The 23,942-nt window shown below is 49.0% G+C and overlaps 1 long non-coding RNA gene across 1 annotated transcript in view; it reads left to right on the top strand.

Moving 5' to 3' along the window:
- Positions 1-18,899, top strand: part of LOC119978105 — a 148,268-nt gene extending 129,369 nt beyond the window's left edge. The window contains exon 4 of the long non-coding RNA XR_005463385.1: positions 18,152-18,899. This is a non-coding gene — a long non-coding RNA (uncharacterized LOC119978105). The remainder of the gene's footprint in view (positions 1-18,151) is intronic.
- The last annotated feature ends 5,043 nt before the right edge of the window (positions 18,900-23,942 follow it).

The following is a 23,942-nucleotide window of genomic DNA, read 5'->3' as shown; positions in this document are numbered from 1 at the left end:
CAATGGGCTGAATGGTCTCCTTCTGCACTGTCGGGATTCTATAATTGTATGATTCTTTAAGCTGCTCGAGATGCCACGGCAGAGCCAGGAATACCAGGAGGGGTTGTTACTGACATTCCTGCAACTGCAAGACTGATTGGAGGAGTCCCAAAGCCTTCTGTCGCAGGAGATGTTGCCACAGTCGCATGGCACCCAGGCCAACACTGCAGGGTGGCAGCCGCAGGGGAAAGCCTGGGGCAGGACATCAGAGCCATGAGAGGTGTCTCTGAGCATGGATCAGCCTCAAAGGACCATGGCTTGAAGAAGTTGTCAATTAAAAGATGACAAGTGGGGAGAAGTCTCTCACTCTCTCTCTCTCTTTTAAACTTTTGCCAAGGGCTCTTAAGTAATCTCTATCTACCTTCACACTTCATTTGAATAAACTACGTCTGACATTGTAGCACTTCACTGCAGTGAGACTTACAGCTTTCTGGTTCAGAGGTCACACACTGAGCTTTTACTGACTTCAATATTAAGGGGATCTAGCCTTGGCTTCAGGAACCACAATTTCCATTTATTGTTAAGGCAGCTCTCTGTTTCAGTGGGGAGATTCCTCGTCAGCCATGTGAAGGAAAGGGCATTGGAGCCTCTGCTGTCACGATCCATGGTGCCACAGCAACGCGGGGTCCCTGAGTGAACTGTAACACCACCACCGCCATTTCCTGGATGCATTAGACACTTGACCTGGGGTGGGGTGCATGGTTTGCCTTGGATGCCAAGAGGGTGGTAAATTGCTTTCACACTTTGTCTTCTGAACAGCCTGAGTGGCAATAAGAGGAAAATCACTCATGGCATTTTTGCAAATAAGCATGAGCTATGAAAAACAAATAACGTGGTGTATCTGTAAATAATGATTTAATAATTTGAGATGAAATTGTAAAACTAGTATTGATGCCTTTGAGGGGAAACTGGATAAAAATATGAGAGAGAAATGGATTGAAAGTTATGCTAATTACATTAGATGAAGAATGATAGGATGAGGCTCAAGCAGAGAATCAAGAGGAGGCAGTGGCATAGCGATAATGTCATTAGTAATCCGGAGACCTTTGATGTCATGAGTTCAAATTGTCCTTTGAATCCCATTAATTGACAAAAATCTGAAGTTGGAAGCTAGTCCCAGGTAAAACATGGGCTAGGAAACCTCCTGCTGATTACCACCTCTTACCCAACCCATCTCCCCACCACACTGACTCCTTAGCTGATGAATCAGTACTCCACCAGGTTGGACACTGATTGGAGGAAGGACTGAGGGTGGCAAGGACACAGAATGTAGCCCAGGTGGGAGACTCAAATGGTTGTCAAGAAGAGTGCCTTGCAAATGCCACTACTGACTGAGTTGGCCGAGTTCTGGAGGACGTGGCTGTCAGAATGGGCCTGCAGCAGGTGTTCAGGGAACCAATAAGAGGGAAAAACCTACCTGACTTTGTCCTCTCCAATCTCCCTGTCGAAGATGCATCTGCCCATGACAGTATTGGTAGGAGTGATGACCATGCAATCCTTCTGGGGATGAAGTTCATCGTATTGTGTGGCAGTATCAACATGATAGATTTTGAATAAATACTGCAATTAAAACTGTGCATTATGAGGTGATTCAATCACAATCTGGCTGCTGTATTTCCTACATTACACAGTGAAACCACAACCAGAAGATCAGATCTAAGCTCTGCAGCCCTTCTACATCCAGTTAAACAACTCCGTGGAGGAGGAGTCTCCACAAATATCCCCGTCCTCAATGTTGGGGAAGCTGAGAACATCAGTGCAAGAGAGAAGATTGAAACATTTGCAACAATAACAATCTTCAGCCAGAAGTGTGGAGTTGGTGATCCACCTTGGCCTCCTCCTGAGGTTCCCATCGGCAGGTGGCACAGTGGTTGGCACTGCTGCTCACAGCAGTGACAACCGGTTCAATTCTGTCCTTGGGTGACTGTTTGTGTGGAGTTTGCACTTTCTTCCCGTGTCTGCATGGGTTTCTCCAGGTGCTCCAATTCCTTCCCACAATCCGAAGGTGTGCAGTTTAGGTATATTGGCAATGTTAAACAAATTGCCCCTTAGTGCCCAGGGATGTGCAGGCTAGGTGGGGTTACGGTATTACAGGGATAGGGCAGGGGATTGGGTAGGATGCTCTTTCAGAGGGTAGGTGTGGATTTAATGGGCTGAATGGCCTCCTCAATGTAGGGATTCTATGTTCTATGTTCATCACAGATGCCAGTAATCAGCTAATTCAATTCACTTCCCATGATATGAAGAAACGGCTGAAGTCACTGGATACTGGAAACAATGGGCCATGACAATATTCCAACATTAATTCGGAAGGTTTGTGCTCCAGAATTAGCTGCATCCTTAGCCAAGCTGTTCCAGTACAGTTACAAAGAACATTGACATCTACCCAACAATGTGGAAAATTGCCCAGGTATATCCTGTCCATATAAAGCAGGACGAACCAACTTGGTCAGTTACCGTCCCATCAGTCTACTCTTGATCATCAGCAAAGTAATGAAAAGTGCTGGTGACAATGCTATCAAGCGGCACTTACTTAGAAATAACCTGCTCACGGATGCTCAGTTTGGGTTCCACCAGGGTCGCTCAGTTTGGGTTCCACCAGGGTCACTCAGCTCCTGATCTCATTACAGCCTTGGCCCAAACATGGCCAAAAGAGCTGAACTCAAGAGGTGAGGTGGGAGTGACTGACCTTGATATCAAGGCAGCATTTGACCGAGTGTGAAATCAACAATGCCTAGAAAAAACTGGAGTCAATGGGTATCAGTGGAAAAACTCTCTTGTGGTTGTTGAAGCCAATCATCTCAGTCCCAGGACATCACTGCAGGAGTTCCTCAGGGTAGTGGCCTCGGCCTAATTATCTTCAGCTGCTTCATCAATACCGTCCTTCCATCATAAGGTCAGATATGGGGATGTTTGTTGATGTTTGCACAATGTTCAGCACCATTCACGACTCCTCAGATACTGAAGCAGACCATGTCCATATGCAGTGAGACCTGAACAATATTCAGAATTGCGCTGACAAGTGCCAAGTTACATTCACTCCACACAAGTTCCAGGCAATTGACCATCTCCAATAAGAGAGCATCGAATCCACTCTACTGGGCATTCAACAGCATTACCATCACTGATTCCCCCACTAAACCTCCTGGGGATTGCCATTGACTAGAAACTGAACTGGACCAGGCATATAAATACTGTGGCTACGTCAGAGGCTGAGAACTCTGGGGCAAGTAACTGCACCTCCTCACTGCCCAAAGTATGCGCACTGTAGTTATAAGGATGTTTGGCATAGCAAGGGTTAATGTGAGAATGGAGACTAGTACCCAGAGTGTGATGAAAAATTTAAAATCACAAGACACCTGATAGGAGAACAGACAGATTAGGACATGAGGCGGTTGTGTAGAGACACTCGAGTAGAAGTCAGCCTGAAGCTAGCTCCTTGTCTGGGCTATAATTTGCATATCTGTATTACATGCCTCTGAACCTCACCGTGAGATCTACTGGACAATATTTTGGCAGCTAATTAACGGGCCCAGAACCTCCGAGAAGCTGTGAAGGACCCTGGAATCTGAGAAAATAAAGGATTAGGATCCTGACCTGGATGAAATGCACCTGAACCAAAGACAGACATATAAAGAAGCTCCCTGGGAGCAGTGTAGGGTGAAGGACAGAGGAAAATTGCAATATTCAGCCAAAGGATTCCACCAGAGGACATGAGGGACATTGTAAATCCCAACTGATTACAAAGTAAGATGACCTGGCACAGGTGAGCAAAAAATTCAATTCTAAAGCTGAACTAAACTTTAAAAGCCTTACGTCATTAGTGAGTCAGGACAGTCTGTTTTGTTAATGACCATGGCCATACCCCGTGACGGCCAAGTTCCATGAACAAAAACTCAGCCAAACCAGGGAATCGCCTTTTAATTGGGCTCACACACTCTGAAAACATTAAAAACCTTTGATTTCTCTCGGCATCAGGATCGGAGAATCCCGTCCATTCTCTTCTCCTCACTCCGCAAGGCAGCCCACACCAATAGAACGGAGATTTCTCAACCCTGGGTTCACAGGCCCCATTTGTAATGGGATTGAGCAGTGCTAGCACAGTTCTCACTTGGTATGGGCTCACATCACAACATTGACTTTCCACTCTCGGCAAGGCCTGTGTCCTCTGGAGTTTTGAAGAGTAAGAGGCCACTTGATTGGAACATATAAAATCCTGAGGGGAATTGACATAACGGATGTGAAAAGAATGTTTCCTCTTGTGGGAGAATCTGGAACGAGGGGTCACTGTGTAAAAATAAGGGGTAACCAGTTCCGGTGGCAGCCATGGAGTGGTCGCACATTTGGCGGCTCCTGCTTGAGGAGGAAATGTTTGGTCCTTGTTACCCGTTCACGGGGGTGTTTGCTGATACAGAGTACAGGAACAGACGGGAGCTAAGGATTCTCCTTTGGGTAGGAATGTCTCAGCCTTGTCAAAAGAGGAGTGCAAATGTAAGGGGGCAACAGGAATGTCAGGCCAGGAGCTTTCGAGGAGTGCAATAGAAGGAAGGATGATGGAGAGCTCTGTGGCGTCGTTGTCCACTCAATGGTCCCACAGAACAGTTGGTGGAGTTTTTGATGGTCAAGTTCCAGCAGCAAAGGCAGGAGGCCTCAGAAGAACTGGCTCAGGTGGCTGATCCGATTCGGGCAGCCATTGAGAGAATACAGCAGAGGTTGGAGGTATGTAGGCGCCGCTCCAAAAAGCGGAAGAGTCGGTGGCGGTCCATGAGGCCCGGTTGGCTTCATTGGAGGTAGAAATTACACTGGTGGCAAAGGCTAAAGGAAGCTGAGGGAGAAAGTGGATGATTTGAAGAATCGGTCAAGGAGGCAGTATCTCCGAATTGTGGGATTGCCTGAACACAGTGAGGGTGCGCAGGCCACTAAGCATGTAACGAACATGCTTGGGAAGCTGGTGGGGGGGGGGGGGTCTGTGACCCAGCCCCCCACCCCTCCCCCACCATAGACTTGGGGACTTGTCAGAACTTTGGACTATGGAGATACCAATGCGGCGAGTCTTCGGCCGGCCAGGATTTTTGTTGCATCATGTTTTATATTTTGTGGGTATCAGCGGGAATGTGGAGGAGCGGGTGCGGAGGATTAGGGCTTGGGTGGGGGCCTAGTGGATAGGCTAGTTAACGGGAGTGAAGTGGGGGATAGGTCTGTTGTGGGTGGGAGGGGGTTGGTTTTCTTTTTCATTGTTGGGGATGGCAGGGTGGAAGGGTGAGTTATTTCGATAGATGGAGTTGGTGTGGTGCAGTTATTTAAGGGGTGATGGCAGCGGACATCTTGGCGAAGCCCGAGGGGGACATGGGGCATGGACTTGGGAGAGAAGGTTAAAGTGGATATCTGGCAATCGGCCACCACGAGGTATGGCCATGGTCATTAATAAAACAGGCCCAGCAGCTTGGTCAGATGTCAATGAACCCCTGCCATATTAGTTTACCGCCTCTGCTGTATTAGTCTACTCACAAGGACATCAGCCCCAGTCCTGATTGTACAGGTCCCACCTCCCCCAGAGCCAGTCCCAATGCCCCAGGAATCCGAAACCCTTGCCCTCTTACCATCTCTTCAGCCACATATTCATCCAATATATCCTGCTATTTCTGCTCAGATTAACATGTGGCACTGGTAGTAATCCTAAATCACTATCTTTCAGGTGTAAGGATTCAGAGCAAGGGGAAATCAAGAACAAGAGAAAAAGAAAGCAAGGAGAATAAGAAAAGTGATAGGCAGCGAAATCAAGGACCTGTATCAGATAATGCCACTGTAAAAAATAGTAGGGACAGGACAAGGAACTTTAAAAGGACTAGCCTTTTAGCAATGGATAGGGGCGGGTCAGGCTCATGGGGCAGGGCCCGGCGGTACGATGATGGTGGATAAGAAGGGTGGGGAGGTTGACAGACCCCCAGTTATGATAGTCACGTGGAACATGAGGGGGCTAGGAGGTCCGGTCAAGAGGTCAAGAGTGCTTGCGTATCTTAAAAGTTTGAAAGCCGATGTAGTATTGCTGCGGGAGACTCACTTGAGGGTGAGAATTAAGAAGGGCTGGGTTAGTCAGGTGTTTCACTCTTGATTTGACGGAAGGGCTCGAGGGGTAGCGGTAATGGTCAGCAAAAGAGTATGTTTCCAGATGGAGAAGGTGGTTGCAGATCAGGAGGGTAGATATGTGATTGTGACAGGGGTGCTGGAGGGGAGATTAGTGGCGCTGGTAAGTGTATACGGTCCCAATTGGGATGATGTGGGATTCGCGAAGAAGGTGTTTGGGGCCATCCCCGACTAAAACACACACAAACTGATAGTGGGGGGGGGGGGGACTGGAACCTGGCACAGGAGCCAAGATTGGACAGGTCACGGCGCGCTCGCTGGTCCCATCGGCGGGGGGGGGGGGGGGGGGGGGGGGCGAAGGCGTTAGCTGGACTAATGTTGGAAATGGGAGGGATGGACCCTTGGAGGTTTCTGCACCCGAGGGAGCGGAAGTATTCGTTTTTCTCGGTGGTCCATAAAGTATATTTGCGGATCAACGTTTTCGTGCTGGGAAGGCTTTGCTGGCTGGGGTTAAGGGGTTCGGAATACTCGGCAATTGCAGTGTCAGATCATGCTCCACATTGGGTGGATATGGTACTGGAAAAGTGGGTAGCGCAGAGGCCGGGGTGGAAATTAGATGTGGGGCTTTTGGGGGAACCAAGGGTTCTGTGACAAAATTGAAAAGGTAATTGAGGAATATCTAGGTTTCAACTGTACGGGTGAGGTGTCGAAGGCAGTTGCCTGGGGGAGGCTCTAAAGGAGGTGGTGAGGGGTGAGGTGATCTCGTTTAAGGACAGGGTGGACAAAGAGGAGAGGTTGAAGTGGCAGAGGATAATAGATGAGGGGCGCGATTCCCCCAAAGGGAGACAAAGTGCCGACGCCGGAGTGAAAACCGGAGTGTTTCACTCCGGAGTCGGAGGCAGCTCCTCGCCCCCTATTCTCCCATCCCCAGGGGGCTAGGAGCAGCGCCACGTCAATTGCGCGCCCCGGGCCTTGACGCTCGCGTCAAAGCGGTGCCACGTAAATGACGTGGCCAGCGGCGCCTAAATGATTTCATCCGTGCATGTGCGGTTGCCGTCCTCCCCTCCGCCGCCCCGCAAGACAAGACATGGATCTTGCGGGGCGGCGGAGAGAAAAGAGTGCGTCTTTCAGAGACGCTGGCCCGACGATCGGTGGGCACCGATCGCGGGCCAGACCCCTCCTGAGCACCCCCCGGTGCTCGATCCACTCCCTTCCCCCCCCCCCTCCACAGGCCCCACACGCAGCGGTCATGCGCTGTTCACGCCGGCAGCGACCAGGTGTGGTTGGCGCCGGTGTGAACGGGTCGTATTGGGCAGGGCAAGCCGCTCAGAGAATCGCCGCTCAACCGGAGCGGCGATTCTCCGAGCGGCCTGTCGCAAAACGCGACACGCCGTTTTGGGGACGGGTGGGAGAATCGCGTGTGGGTGCCAGGGCGGCGTGGCGTGAACCGCCCAGCACTCCAGTGATTCTCCCACCCGGCGTGGGTCGGAGAACCATGCCCGAGATGTTGGAGGTAGATAGGAGTTTGCAGAAGATGGGGACCCAGCAAATTTGGAAAAGAGGAAGGAACTACAGGCGAGCTTTGACTGACTACCTACCAGGAAGGCACTGCGCCAACTGAGGCGAGCAAGGGGTGCGGTTTACGAGCATGGAGAATATGTTAGAAGGTCAGCATCGGAGGGATGCATGGTAAGGGAAATTGTTCAGGTGCGGGACAGGGCAGGGAAGTTGGTGGTGGCACCGGATCTGATGAACATGGGGCGAAATTCACAAAAGTCCATCGTGACGCCCTTGACCGGCGGGCAAAAATGGCTCTGGTGACGCAGGCGTCGGGGCCCGCTTATCAGCCCGAAATCTCCCATCCCGAAAGGGCCAGCAGCAGCAGCAGTACGCGTCAGTTTCACCCGCTGCGGAAGTGGCGCGTCGGTTGACGTCGGGCGACATCATCAACGCCGCCCGGCAAAACATGACATAAATAGCGCCCCCCACCCCCCCACCCCAACCCCCACCCCCCCACCCCCCACCCCAACCACCCCCCCACCCCAACCACCCCCCTAACCCCCCCAACCCCCACCCCCCCTAACCCCACCCCCCCAACCCCCACCCCCTCTCTCTTCACAAACCCTCTCCCTCGCCCCCCCCCCCCCCCCCCCCCCCCCCGCCCCCGGCACTCAAAGTAGGTAATTTATCTTTCTCCCCGGCTTGTCACCCACCTCCAAGCTGAACGGCGTCAACCATCATCAATGGTTGACGCCGTTATAAACCAACTTTGATTTTCGCCGACGTGGACTTCGGCCCATTCGGGCCGGAGAATAATTAAGCCTCAAAAAACAATGGCATCCCGCCGGCGCCAGCCGTTCTCAGAGGCGGGCGGCGGGATTTGAAGAACGCCGTTTTATGGCGGGTGGGAGAATTTTGAACATGGCGGGAGCGGGATTATCGGCGCCCCCGGGCGATTCTCCGACCCTGCGTGGGGTTGGAGAATTTCACCCAAGGTCTTTGAGTAATTTTATGAGAAGTTGTACAGGTCAGAGCCACTTGGGGGAGACCGGGAGATGCAGGAATTTCTAGATGGGTTGGAGTACCCGAGGTTAGGGGAGGGGGAACAGGGCTACATTAGAAGGAGCAATACTGGAGCAGGAGATAAAAGATGCGATTGGGAGGATGCAGTTGGGGGTGACAGGGCTGGATGGGTTTCCGGTGTAATATTATAAAAATTTTAAGGATAAGCTGGCACCCCTGATGGTGAGATGTTTGAAGAGGCGATAGGGAAGGGGTCTTACCACAAACTTTGGGGCAGGCATCAATATCCCTGTTGCTTAAAAAAGATAAGGATCCAACGGAGTGTGGATCGTATAGGCCCATATCACTTTTAAACATGGACGCAAAGATATTGGCGAAGGTACTGGCGGGTAGGTGGGAGGAGTGCCTCCCAAAGGTGATAGGTGAAGATCAGACGAGGTACGTGAGAGGGAGGCAGCTCTTTTCAAATGTGAGAAGGGTATTGAACATGGTTATGGCACCGGCGGAGGGGAAGGAAATAGAGGTGGTTGTGGCATTGGACGCTGAGTAGGCGTTTGACCGGGTAGAATGGGGGTACTTGATGGCAATTCTGGAGCGGTTTGGGATTAGACCAAGATTTGTGGACTGGGTAAAGCTACTATATAAGGAGCTGAAGACGAGTGTCCGCACAAATAACATCAGCTCGAGATACTTTCCTCTCCACCATGGGACTGGGCAGGGATGTCCTATGTCCCCCCTGCTGTTTGCACTCGCAATTGAGCCATTGGGCATCGCATTAAGACGTTTGGAGGTATGGAACGGGATAGTGAGGAGGAGGACAGAGCATAGGGTGTCCTTATAAGCCGATGACTTGTTATTACACATGTCGGAACCGAGTGTGTCAATAGGGTGAATATTGGAGCTGCTTCGGGTGTTTGGGTCTTTCCCGGAGTACAAACTAAATCTGGAGAAGAGTGAGTATTTTGTGGTGTCTCGGCCGGGGGTGGGGGGAGGCGTGGGGGGGGGGGGGGGGGGGCTGCCATTCCGTAGGGCAGGGACTCACTTTCGTTACCTGGGCTGCAGGTTGCCCGGGAGTGGGGGGGGGGGGGGGGGGGGGGGTAGCTCCGTAGGTACAACATTTCTAGTTTGGTGGGGAGGGTGAAAGATCTGGCAAGGTGGGATGGTCTCCCTCTGTCACTGGCGGTCGGGTACAGGCGGTTACAATGAATGTGTTGCCGCAATTTCTTTTTATTTTCCAATGCTTGCCGATTTTCCTGCCAAAGGCATTTATCAGAGATTGAAGGAATGATTACTTTGTTCATATGGGGAGGGAAGGTAGCCAGAGTTAAAAAGGTGCTGCTGCAGAGGAGAAGGGGGTTTGGGTCTTCCGAACCTAATGTATTATTACTGGACGGCGAATGTGGAGAAGGTACGGAGCTGGGTCAGAGGGGTTGATTCCCAGTGGGTCAGAATGTTGGAGAGTTTGTGTATGGGATCAAGATTGAAGGCGCTAGCAACAGCGCCACTCCCAACAGCCCTGGGGAAATACTCAGGGAGCCTGGTAATAATAGCTTCCTTGAGAATTTGGAGGCAGTTTCGCCAACACCTTGGGTTGGGGGCAGGGTCAAGGGAAATGCCGATTCGGGAGAACCACAAGTTTGAGCCAGGGAAGTGGGATGAAAATTTTCAGAAATGGGAGGAGAAGAGGATTAAGATAATAAAAGATTTGTTTCTTAGGGGTCAGTTTGCAGGATTGAAGGAGCTGGAAGCGAAGTATGAGCTGGAGCAGGGGGAAATGTTTAGATACATGCAGGTCTGAGATTTTGCCAGAAAGTTGATGCAGAGCTTCCCGGAGGAACCAGCCTCCACATCGCTGGAGGAGGTGCTGACGACAGGGTGGCTGGAGAAGGGGGTACTGTCGGAGGTTTACGGAGCTATTTTGGAAAAGGAGAAGGCACCACTGGAAGGGATCAAAGCAAAGTGGGAGGAAGAGTTGGGAGAGGATATGGAGGAGGGGTTCTGGTATGAGGTGCTCCGGAGAGTGAACGACTCCACCTCATGCGCGAGGTTGGGTCTGAGACAGCTGAAGGTGGTGTATACAGCACACCTCACAAGGGCGAGGATGACCCGATTCTTTGAAGAAGTAGAAGATGTATGTGAACATTGCGAGGAGGAGCCCCGCTAATCATGTTCATATGTTTTGGACCTGTCCAAAGCTGGAGGATTACTGGAAGGAGGTTTTTAGGGTAATCGCTAAAGTGGTGCACATGAAACTGGACCTGGGCTCTCTGGAGGCCATATTCGGGGTGTTGGACCAGCTGGGGTTGGAAACGGGCGCAGAGGCAAATGTTGTAGCCTTCGCCTCTTTGATCACTCAAAGGCGGATCCTGTTGGGATGGAGAGCAACCTCTCCACCCTGTGCCCTGGCGTGGCGGGGGGGACCTGTTAGAATTCTTGACTCTTGAGAAGGTTAAGTTTGACCTGAGGGGTTCTGCAATTCGTGGGCATTTTTCATTATGCACTTTCAAGAACTGCATAACATTAATTTGGAGGGGGTGGTTGGGAGGGTTGGGGGGAGGGGGATTGTGTGTGTTAATAGTGACTATGAGTGATTCCTGATTATTTTTTGTCACTTGTTTATGTGAACATGCGGGCTAATGTTTGGGGTTTGGCATATTTGTTACTGATTATTGTTTATTGTTGGTGGGTGTAAATTTGGGAGAAAATGTGAAAAAAGAATTTAAATATTTTTTTAAAAATATTTACCAAAACGCGTGGAGCATTCAAAATAAAATGTATCTCATAGAAACTTAGAAATTCTAACAGGATTAGACAGGGTAGATTCAGAAAGAATATTCCTGGTGCTGGGGGATTCCAGATCTAGGGGTCATAGTTTGAGGAAAAGGGGTAAAGGGATAAGGGACATATGTGAAATGCTTGCCTTAGAACGCACAAGCTGGACAAAAAGCATCAGCGAAGGCACCTATCACCTCATGCGTCGTAGCGTGGAGCATGAGCAGCGGAAAGAGAACACAGAATCCAGAGCGTCCCACCCACCCACCTCATCAAGCACCATCTGCCAAACTGTGGCAGAGTCTGCGGATCCAGGATCGGACTATTAAGCCACGGCAGAACCCACCTCCCTGGAGTGGAAGCAGGTCATCCTCAATGCGGAGGGTCAGCCCAAGAGGAGAGAGAGAAGGAGTAAAACTTCCAGGACTGAGATGAGGAGAAATTTCTTCCAGAGAGTGGTGAATCTGCGGAATTCACTGCCACAGAAAATAGTTGAGGCCAAAATGTTGATTAACTTGAAGAAAGAATAGATATAGCTCATGGGGTTAAAGGAATCAAGGGAAATGCGGGGGTGGGGGAGGGAGGGAAGGGGGCTGGGGGGGGGGGGGGGGTCTCAGGGTATTGAACTTGATGATCAGCCACAATCTCAATGAATTGTGGAGCAGGCTTGAAGGGCCAAATGGCTGCCTCTTGCTTCTATTTTCCATGTACGTTTCTATGTATGTGCTAATCCGTTATGTGACTATGGGATGCTGTGAGGGTACGGAAAGTTAAAATGCAAAGAAAACAATAAAATAGATTAGAGGCAGAGTGTGACAGATGGTTACGACGCCTCCGGAAAACTAAAATGGCTGCTTTCCAGTTCTTGGAATTCTTACTGTAAATGCCAATTTGCTGCCAGCCAATGTTATTGTTTGTTTTTGCTGCTGAGCCTTTTCTCCCTAAATGAAAAATGGACAAAAAAGAAAAATCAATATTCAAATCAAAACCCAGGAAGAAATTGTCAACTGTTCTCGATTAAGAGTAAGAAAATGATCATGCCTAATGCAATTACACAGTTTGGGTCAGGAGAAGGTTAGTAAATGCCAGGGCAGAAAGGCAAGCAAGCACAAAATTGTGAAGAACATGTTTGAGGGAGATATCAGGAAGCATTGTAGTGTCATACAGCAATGAAGGAGGCCATTCAGCCCATTGTGTTTGTTCTGCCTCTTTGAGGGAGTTAACCAATCATTCCCACAGCCCTGCGCTTTCACCATAACCTGCATTTCATTTCATTTCATTTGGTCGAAGGATGTCGCTCCGCTTGGCTGAGCCAGCATATATTACCCGCTTGAAAAGGAGTCATCAGACTCGAAACGTTAGCTTTTTCCTCTCCCTACAGATGCTGCCAGACCTGCTGTGATTTTCCAGCATTTTCTCTTTCGTTTATTCCCCATCCCTAATTCTCCTCCAGAAGGCGGTGACCTTGTTCAACCCCTGTAGTCCATGTGGTGTATGGCTAATTCCTTTTTGAAAGCTTTTATTCAATAAGCTTCTACTGCACTTTCAGGTAGTTTGAGCTCCTTCTGCTCTATGGGAATTGAGTGAGCTCCAGGCACATTGGAGAGAGAAGGCAGATCCTGCCCCTCGAGACTCACCCATGGAAAGATGGTTCGTTTGAGCAACTTGCCATCTGGAACCCCGGGAAAAAGTCACAAAAGGAAGGGAGACTACTGGAGACACAAAGAAAACTCTTCTTTACTCATGAGGAACACACACAGTAATTCAATATGTTGGTGAAATGAGATTCAATCCAACTCTCCAAAGAATACAGTAATAACATTGAATCATATCATTGTTAGTAATTTTCAGCTTTTGTGATCTGTTTATCGCTCACTTCATGAATAGAAGACAGATAAAAATATATTCTGACATCCCACAGCAGACTGATAATATCGGCAATGTGCCTCACTCATTCCTTTCAATTCAATTTGCTTCTTCAGAAAACCCAATTTGCATACAAGTCCTGGTGCTAATCTTTAAGACCTATAGTGGGTGTCACTATATAAAGAGACTCACAATTGCTGCATGCTCAGTTGATTAAAAGATTTTATGCAATTGCTGCTGGCCTTGTGACAAGAGGCCATTTGAGGCTGTATTCCCTTTAAAAGGCTGCTATTTCATTTGGTATGAAATGTGCTCCTGGAAGAAAGCAGATGTAACAGAGAGGGAACTAAACCATTTTTATCCTGCTCGGGGTCTTGGCAAGTTTTCAGCTCCTTCATAAAAGTGCAAGATTAATCAAATATGACACGCAAATTCTCCCCTACTGACCCCCAAGCTCCGACTCGCCCTTTGTCTTGTTCATTTGATATCATTTTCACTCTACAAATGAGAGGGTGATAAATTTGGTTTAAAAAAAACCTGAGGTTTCAAACCAGGCATATGCCACATTAACGCAGAGCTGAGAATCATTTGCAAAACACTTGAATAAATAATTACAAGCAGGATCAAATGAATTGAGTTAATGAATTTTAATTAAATTTCAACAAATAATACCAATTAAATCATACCATTTAAGTATCAAAGTTAAAATAAATTAACTCTGAAACACATTGATGACAATTAAAAAATACAAACCTTTTTTTAAGCTCCCTCGATGGCTAATTAAAGGACTATGCTGCCTGGATAGAAACTAAGCTGCAAAGGTCTGGAAGGTCCCACTTTTGATCCCTGGTGTGGACTGAGTAATCTGGTGGGCCCAGGGTAGTAATCAGGTGCCTTATAATTGAGAGGAAAAAAATATACAGTTTCCACTCCTATTCCATGCTGGCTAGTGTATGGGTGTCTCCGTGTCTGTGTATCTCTGTGCCTGTGTCTGTCTGACTGTGTGTGGTGTATGTGTGTGTGTATGTTATGGGTGCGCACATGGGTCTGTGTGTGCTGTGTGTTCGCTCTTTGAATTCACTCAGGGGATGTGCACTTCATTGGCCAGGCCAGCAATTATTGCCCATCCCTAATTGCCCATCAGAAGGTGGTGGTGAGCTGCCTTGAACCACTGGCCATGTGGAGTAGGTACACCCACTGTGCAGTTAGGGAGGGAGTTTCCAGCATTTTGACCCAGCGACGGTGAAGGAACAGCGATTTGTTTCCAAGTCAGGGTAGTGCGTGGCCTGGAGGAACTTCCAGCTGGTGGTGTTCTCATGTATCTTATCTGCTGCCCTTGTCCTTCTAGATGGTAGTGGTTGTTGGTTTGGAAGATGCTGCCGAAGGAACCTTGGTGAGTTCCTGCAATGCATCTTCTAGATAGTACGCATTGCTGCTACTGTGCGTCGGTGGTGGAGGGGTGGAACATTTATGGATTATTCTGGTTGCTGTCGAGCTTCTTTAATGTTGTTGGAGCTGCACTCGACCATGAAAGTGGGGAGTATTCCATGACGCTCTTGACTTGTGCCTTGTAGATGGTAGACAGGCTTTGCAGAATCAGGTGAGTTACTTGATGTCGGATTCCAGCTTCTAGCCTGCTGTTGTAGCCACAGTATTTATATGTCTAGACAATAGGGGTGTGGTGGGAATATGGGGAAAGTGAATGAAGGATGGCAGAGACATGGGGAACAGTGGGGTATGGTGACGTTGGAGAAGGTGGTGAGAGATGACAGAGACATGATGGACAATTGGGTATGGTGGGGGTGGAGAGGGTGGTGAGGGATGACAGTGACATGGGGGGGCAATGGGGTATGGTGGGGTTGGAGAGGGTCATAGAAACTTACAAGATAATACATGGCTTAGAAAGGATGGACGCAAAGAAACTGTTTCCGTTAGGCGAGGAGTCGAGGACCCGTGGGCACAGCCTTAGAATTAGAGGGGGTAAATTCAAAACAGAAATGCGGAGACATTTCTTCAGCCAGAGAGTGGTGGGCCTGTGGAATTCATTGCCGCAGAGTGCAGTGGAGGCCGGGACGCTAAATGGCTTCAAGGCAGAAATAGATAAATTCTTGATGTCGCGAGGAATTAAGGGCTATGGGGAGAATGCTGGGAGGTGGAGTTGAAATGCCCATCAGCCATGATTGAATGGCGGAGTGGACTCGATGGGCCGAATGGCCTTACTTCCACTCCTATGTCTTATGGTCTTATGGTCTTATAGACCTAGACCTAGCATTTACAGTGTAGAAGAAGGCCATCCGGCCCATCAAGTCTGCACCGGTCCTTGGAAAGAGCCCACTAAAGCCCACACCTGTAACCCAGCAACCCTACCCAATCCCTTTGGGCACTAAGGGCAATTTAGTATGGCCAATCCACCTAACCTGCACGTCTTTGGACTGTAGGAGGAAACCGGAGTACCCAGAGGAAACCCACGCAGACAAGGGGAGAAAGTGTAGACTCTGCACAGACAGTGACCCAAGCCGCGAATCGAACCTGGGACCTTGGAGCTGTGAAGCCGCAGTGTTAACCACTGTGCTACCGTGCTGCCCTGTGGTGAAGGATGGGAGCGACATGGGGGACAATGGGGTATGGTGGGGCTGGACAGGGTGGTGAGGGGTGACAGCAACATGGGGGACAATGGAGAATGGTAGGGTTGGAGACGGTGGTGAGGGGTGACAGCGACATGGGATACAATGGTGTATGGTAGGGTTGGAGAGGGTGGTGAAGGGTGACAGTGACATGGGGGTCAATGGGGTATGGTGGGGGTGTAGGGGGAGTCAATGATGGACAGAGAGATGGAGGGAGGTCAAGGTGCCCCTCTTCCCTCTCATCTAGCCACTGGTGGATTCCTCCAATAACTATAGTTATGGCGTGCTGGCCCAGCAGGATCAGGTTCTCCAAGGTGGCTACCATGGAGACTCAAGGCACTTGCATGTTGGAGCCATGACATCAAAGAGTACACGGACAGACTCTGCCATCGTTAGCTTTAATCTGCTGTCTGCTTCTCGCATATCTACCCATTTTTCCATTGCCTGCCATTACCTCTCCAGCATGTTCGTGACAGCTGCTTGCAGGGGGTCATTATCCAACTCAGACTCAATGGGTGTCTGTCCTCCAAGTGCCAGAGCCTGGGGTTGTCACTGCCACTGATTGCTGCAGAGACACGTCAATGAGCTGTTCCCCAGAATGTGACCCCGAGCCTAATCTAGATTGATAACCCACCGGGGTATCTGTCTCTGCACTGGTGGAGAGTGCAGGTAAATACAGTAATGGGCCTCCCTCTGATCCATTCTCCGCATCCTTCTCTGCGTTGGCCTGGGGTCGGGCTTATAGTTAGTCTGGAGCTCTGTCTTGGACTGCTGGTACTTGTAAGAGAGAGAAGATAGATACGGTTCATAAGCAGGCAAAATACAACATGACATGACACCGTGACTCTCAGGATGTGACAAACTCATGGAGGCCTCATCCTGACTGGCTGACTGGGAAATCTCGACATCCCCACAGAAACAGCCTTTGTCCTCACTTGGACGCTCAGTAGCATCCTCCTCAATCTGGATCAGCTCCTAAACTTCTGCTGCCCCTCCTGGGATATCACCCTCTGATTGTGGGAGAGCTTGGCCTGCAGGAAGATAAATGGTATGAAATGTGATGAGAAGAGATGCAGGAGAGGTTGGGAAGCATGCAGACCTGCTGTGTTTGCTGAGCCCTCCCCAGTTAGGGTTGAGGATTGAGTTTGTGCTGCAAGATCGCTGAGATGCTGTTGATGTTAAAGTGTCGGTGAGACAATCAGTGGTGATGGACGAGTCCCCCTGCTAATATTGTGTGGGATCCTTGAGCAGTATAATCCTCTGAGTGCGTGGTGCCATTATAAGAGTGTGAGATTGGAGTGAGGAGGAGGGTGATTTAACCTGGAGGAGCGGGTGAGATCATTCATCCTCTCCAGGCTGGAGAGGCGTGTCTAGTGGGCTTCTTGGAGTCATTCTTAAGGTAGAGGATATCCCAATGTTGGCAGACTCTACAAGTAAGGGCCTCAGGGAAGCCATTGCTGAAACCGAGAGCAGCTTTTTTTCCAGTGGAGACATTTCAAAAATGTTCCTGCCCCCGGGTGGACCTGTGTGTTCAGGTGGCATTTAAACATGGCGCCTGGACGTTTGACCCCATTAGCTCACAGCGGGGTGGACGAATCACTGCTCATCCTGCCATGTGATTCAGAGAGCCACTCGCTGATGCATAATTAATGAGTTTCCCGGTGTAAAATCAGACTCAATTTCCCACTACGCCTCCCAACCGAAAGCATGCCACGAGACCTGCCCGCCATTGCATTTGGTCTCCAGAACAGAAAATTCAGCCCATGGTATCTACAGCACAGAAACAAGCCACTTGGTTCAAATAGTCCATGCAGTGCTAATACTCCAGTCAGCTATCCTTCCACCTTACCTCATCCAGTTTGTTGTGTTTATCCAGCTTCTCCTGAAACGCACTGATGCTCGATCAATGACTCCAGAAGCGAGATTGGCGGACAATTGAAGGCTTTATTGGACTAGATGTTTCCCCCAGCAGCGCAGGTACAGAATGCAGCTGCTGGGGAGACACAGGCTCTTATACTCTGCCTTACTGGGCGGAACCAGCAGGCAGGCTTCACCAATGATATAGCAGTCACAGGTACCTCTCACCAATGGTCTTACAGCATTATCCAGGGTACCGTAATATCCCTAATACCGCCCACCACACGCACCTCGGCTATTCACCTCAACCATTCCTTAAAGGAACAAGTTCCACATTCTCGCCAATCTCTGGCTTTGAAATAATGCCCTGGCCTTTTTTTTTACAGGCACCTGAGAGGGCAGACCGGGACTCGGATCAAAGTCCCTTTTGTCTCATCTGATCGATTCATATAGATCGGCAAATGCAATCTCGTGGTACAGCTTGACGCTGGAGGGCACGAAAGAGATAAACACACATAAATCTGGAGGACGCATCTGCAATTCAAACACAGATAACTGCTTCCCCTGCCCTGTGGTACTGTTTATGATATAGTTAAAGCCATGTTCTTTTATTTATTTCACAACTATTTTTAGATTACAAAGTGACAGGAAAAATCGATAATGCACCTGAACTAACCCTATGGATTTCTTTTTGTAAAAGACTAGCTGATTCTCTGTGGTGCTTGACATAAGTCTGAGAATACAGTTTTATTAAACTGAATGTGGTGGTGCAAAACTGAATGTGTTGGTGCACGCTTATTATTCTGCTGCTAAGCAGCAGCTATGGTTAACTGCCTGTCCATTAAAGCCGTGAGAATATTCCCTTCTGATTGTCTGTGTGTGGTAGTCATAATTATTTTTATTTACTCATTCATGGGATGTCGCTAGCTGGGCCAGCATTTATTGCCCATCCCTGATAGCCCTTGAACTGAATGGCTTGTTAGGTCATTTAAGTGGCAACCACATTGCTCTGGGTCCAGAATCACATATAGGTCAGGCCGGGTAAGAATGGCAGATTTCCTTCCCTAAAGGACGTTAGTGAACCAGATGGACTTCTAATGGCAATCGATGATAGTTTTCTCTTTTAATTCCAGATTTTTAATGAATTGAAATTTCACCATCCGCTGTGGTAGGATTCAAACCCAGATTCCCAGACCTTTACCTTGGGCCACTGGACGTGTAATCCACGAGACAAGACCACTACACCACTGCCTCCCCATAGAGGCTTCCTGCCGGATTGCTCAGTGTGGCTTTTGAGTCTGGAGCATTGGTCGAATACATTCAGTTGTGTGAGGGTGCTCAGTCAATGCAATGAGGCCTGAATTTTTGCACTGCCAATGGTTGAAGTCCTCCATCGGCACCGCAAACATGAAGAATAAACCCGCGCCCCCAACCCTGGGCATCCCTGGCAAACATTCTTCAGGTGATCCAGAGTAAGTGAAGGCCATTCGGCTCCTTTCATATTCCACCAAAGATTGTTCTGTCGAGGACTTCCTCCCCGCAACAATCATTGATCCACCATTTTTAATTACCACCAAAGGGCTGATCCACAATCTGGTTTTCCAATGGAGACCCAAGGTGCATCTCAAGTCAAAGTATACAGCCCATGGTCGTTCGTCCCCCCACCTTTTCTAGAGATGCGCCCTGAAAGAAAACTCATTCAGTGCTGTAATTAATTCAGGCCAAAATATTGCGACACGATGAACATTGATCAATTTCCACAACTATCAATTGCCTTGAATTTATTGACTTGCCTAGGAGTCTTCTCACTACCTTGTGGGATTATTCTCATACTGACTCTTTAAACATCTTCAATTTTGGTTTGTCCACCAGTAGTCTAAATTTCTAGGTTATAGCTTCCACATTCCTCGATTGTAGGCAGTATGAGAACTGCGCACAGCTGTTAATCTTTGTTTTAAAAATGGCTTTGTAAATAAAATAATTTATTTTTCTAAGGAAAAGTAAAACCAGCCCATAATAGTTCCAGAACCGAACAACTCCATCCATCAGTTTTCCCAAATGGGCCAGTGAACTAAATGCATCTTATTTTTAACTGTATAATCCCTAGAAAATTGTAATAAGTTTGCAAGTCTGCAATAATGTACAATCTATAAGGTGCTGAAACTGTACATTCTGAAGGAGAAGGAAGACTTGGCTCCCCGCAGACAAATGTTCACAGTTTTGGCTAATTTTACCGCACTTTCATCTTGATTTTTTAAGCAGTTAAGTAGCAGCAAAATCTTGTTGAGAGGTTCCAACCTTCTACTTCCAGATGAAAAATAGCAAGGTAGGCCACAAGCACAGCTTTCAAAAGTCATAAATGACTTCAAGGCTTTTGAAATGCGGGAGCTCATCCAAAGCTCTGCTGCCCATATCGTAACTCTTATTCACCCATCACCCCTGTGCTCGCTGACCTACTTTGGGTCCAGTCGAGCAATACCTCAAATGTAAAATTCACATCCTTCTGTTCATGTTCTTCTGTAGCTTTGCCCATTCCCATCTCTGGAACTTCCTCCAGACCTGCAACCCTTTGAGTTCTCTGTGCTCCTCCAATTCTGCATCTCTAGCTGATTTCAATCACTATGCCAGCAAATTTACCTTGAACTGTCGAAACGCTAAGCTTTCAAATTCCTTTCTTACACTTCTCCATCTCTCTCTCTCTCTCTTTCTTTTAAAGATGTTCTTTGAAAACTGCTACTTTGACCAAGCTTTTGTGAGGCAGCACGGTCGCACAAGTGACTAGCACTGGCTTCACAGTTCCAGGATCCCAGGTTCAATTCCCCGCTGGGTCACTGTCTGTGCGGGGTCTGCACGTTCTCCCCGTGTCTGCGTGGGTTTCCTCCAGGTGCTCTGGTTTCCTCCCAAAGACGTGCAAGTTAGGTGGATTGGCCATGATAAATTGCCCTTAGTGTCCAAAAGATTAGGAGGGGTTATTGGCTTACAGGGATAGGGTGCAAGTGAGAGCTTAGGTGGGTCGATGCAGACTCGATGGGCCGAATGGCCTCCTTCTGCACTGTATGTTCTATGTTATCGCCTGTTCAAATATGCCTCTGTGAGGCATCATGGGATGTTATAATACGTTCGAGGTGCTACATAAATGCAAACTGCTGTTGTTTTGCTTTCACTTCCCTTTGTGAATGGGCTTTGCTCATTCGTTGTTCTTAGTGTAAAAACATTCCGACGCCAGCCTTAATCATGCCTAATTTTGAACTGTCATTTGTGATGTGTTTCTGTTGCAACTTAATAATTTGAAGTTGTCTTTATAAATATGTCTGCAAACAGTCCTTTGAAACATCTTGGATTTTTTTAATGCCAGTAAAGGCCCGATATAATTGCAGGTTGTTGGGTGGCCCGGTGGCACAGTGGTTAGCACTGCTGCCTCACGGCGGTGAGGAGCCAGTTTTGATCCCAGCCCCGGCTCACCGTCTGTGTGGAGTTTGCATGTGTCTCACCCCCACATTCCAAATCTGTTCAGGGTAGGTGAATTAGTCGCACTAAATTCCCCCTGAATTGGAAAAAAGAAAATTGGGTGTTCCAAATTTATTTAAGTTGAATTTAGGGATAGTGATGCATATCCTGTGAGTTAGTGTTCACTCCCGAGGAACTAAACTATGGCTTTTAGCTCAATTACGGTGTGGGGGATGGGGGGTGATCAGGTGGGAAGTAAATATCGAAATAAAATTCAAAATCCTCCCCACCTCCTGCAATTCAATGGGCGGGATTCACCACTACATGGCAGGGAGGGGGGGTCCCGGCGGCACGGAGTGGCATGAACCACTCCGGCGTCGGGCCGCCCCAAAGGTGCGGAATCCTCCGCACCTTCAGGGGCTAGGCCTGCTCCAGAGTGGTTGGCGAACCGCCGGCAGGCGGGAAAGGGACTTGGCGCCACGCCAACCAGCGCCAATGGGCCTCCACCAGCGCGAGTCAGCTCATGCGCGGGAGCATCAGCATCATCAACGTGCATGCGCAGAGGGATTTGATTCCGCACCGGGAATGGCGGAGGTGCGGAAGGATTGAGTGCCCCCATGGCACAGGCCCGCCCGTGGATCGGTGGGCCCCGATCGCGGTCCAGGCCCCCGTGGGGGCACCTCCCGGGGCCAGATCCCCCCGCGCCCCCCCAAGAACCCCGGAGCCGGCCCACTCCGACAGGTCCCGCCGGTAAGGGACCTACTCCAATTTACACCGGCTGGACCGGCAACAGACGGGCGGGACTTCGGCCCATCGCAGGACGGCGGTTCCGGGCAGCCTCGGCGCCCATTGTGTCACGCCGGACCCCGCCATTCTCCAAGGCGGGATGCGTGACTCACGCCAGGCCGGGTTTTGGGGGCGGGAGAATTAGGAGGACGGCGGGGGCGGAATTCACGCCGACCCCTGGCGATTCTCCCATCCGGCAGGAGGTCGGAGAATCCCGCCCAATATCTCCCAATATCCCCAACTGCCTGCAATCTTGTCCCGAGGAACCTGAGTTCTCCATGGGCTATGCATTATCTTATCCCTTCCACTCCCAATCTATACAACCCCTTTCCCTTGATCTACCTCCCGGTGCCCTCCCCCCTGCCCTCCTGTCCCATCCCCTTAATCCCTCCCGACACCAACCCCATCTCCCACCCCAGTGATGTTCACCCCCCCCAACTCCTGGTTAATACCTCATTGCCCCCATCATAACCCACAACTAATATCTCCCTGTACCTCACACCCCCATCCATCTCACGGCCGAATGTCTTACTCCTGTTTCTAATTTGAGACGTCCTTTGATTGTAAAAGGTGCTATTTAAATGCAAATCTTTTGATTCTCTAAAAGCTGGGATTCTAAAAATGGTAATCAGATCTGTCACTATAGTTGGAAGGACATAATCCAAAACTGCAATGCCACCAAAACACTGCCCCCTCCCAACACCCACTCCATTGGAGCTGTACTATTCCCACAATATATAGTACAATAGCAATGTCCAGTGTTTTGCATTGATGCATGATCAATTGTACAAAGACTAAGGTTGGATACAACTGTGGCTTTATTGCAGTAAGACGTGTGGCCTCGCACAGCAGCTGGCGACATGGCTGCTGAATAGAGGACACGGTCCTCCTACTGGGCGGAGCCAGCAGGAAGGGGCTACGGGCGAACCTGTAGTACAGGTCCTACCTTACATCACCTAATACAGCTGTAACAGTGGTTTACCACATGCATGAAATGTAGTGAATGTCTAGTACTAGTAAGTCACCAGTGTATTAGTATCATGTTCTGCCATTGTGTTACAGCTATGTTATGTTGTTGACCTTGTGGGCTCCACCTATTGTGTGGCTTCACCCATGGGGGATATGTTGTGGCATGTACGGGCTCCGCCCATGGCTCTTCCCCTTGAAAGGAAGTATAAAGAGCAGTTGACCTGTAGGCGGTCCACAGTATTGTACTAGTCGCAGGCAGGCTCTGCTCTAAGCTGATTAAAACCTCGGTTTGCTTCTACTCGTGTCTTTGAGTGACTGGATGGTCGCATCATGAACAACCTTTGTTTTCTATATAATTTACATTCCTGAATGGCTTGGTCAGACTTCCTCTCAATTGCCTCCTGCTCAGGCAGAAGAACTCGGGTTTCTTCAATAACTTCATCACTCTCACAGCTATTCTTTGCTTTGCTTCCATTATTACTAAATGGCCACTTAAAGTAGGAAAACTATAGAAGACCAACCCCTGTTTCAACCCCGCTCTTTGCAATGTGCACTTTTTCCAACCTTTCTTAAGCATGGAGTTCTCCCAGACAATGCAAATCTGTTGAATGAAATGTCAACAGGGTTTCTTCCCAAACGAACGCAGCCGATCAAGAAAAACTCTTGAGGACATTCCCCGGGAGTTGTCCCAGAAGATTAAGCATATAATTGAGGCTGACCCTGCCAGTGAGGCACTGCTGTGCCATTGGAGGGAACCATCTTTCACATGAGATGTTAAACTGAGGCCTTCTCAGGGGACCATAAAAGATGCCCTGGTATTTATTTGACAAAGAGCAAGGGAGTTCTCCCCGGTATCCAAGCAAATATATATCCCTTAACCAACATCACTGAACAGATTATCTGGACCCATTGATTATTCATCCCACTGCTGTTTGTGGGACCTTGCTGAGCACAGATTGATTACTTGCAAATAAA

This window comes from Scyliorhinus canicula, chromosome 15 (assembly GCF_902713615.1).
Source record: "Scyliorhinus canicula chromosome 15, sScyCan1.1, whole genome shotgun sequence".
NCBI classification, from domain to species: Eukaryota; Metazoa; Chordata; class Chondrichthyes; order Carcharhiniformes; family Scyliorhinidae; genus Scyliorhinus; species Scyliorhinus canicula.
This window is presented reverse-complemented; position numbering and strand designations above follow the sequence as displayed.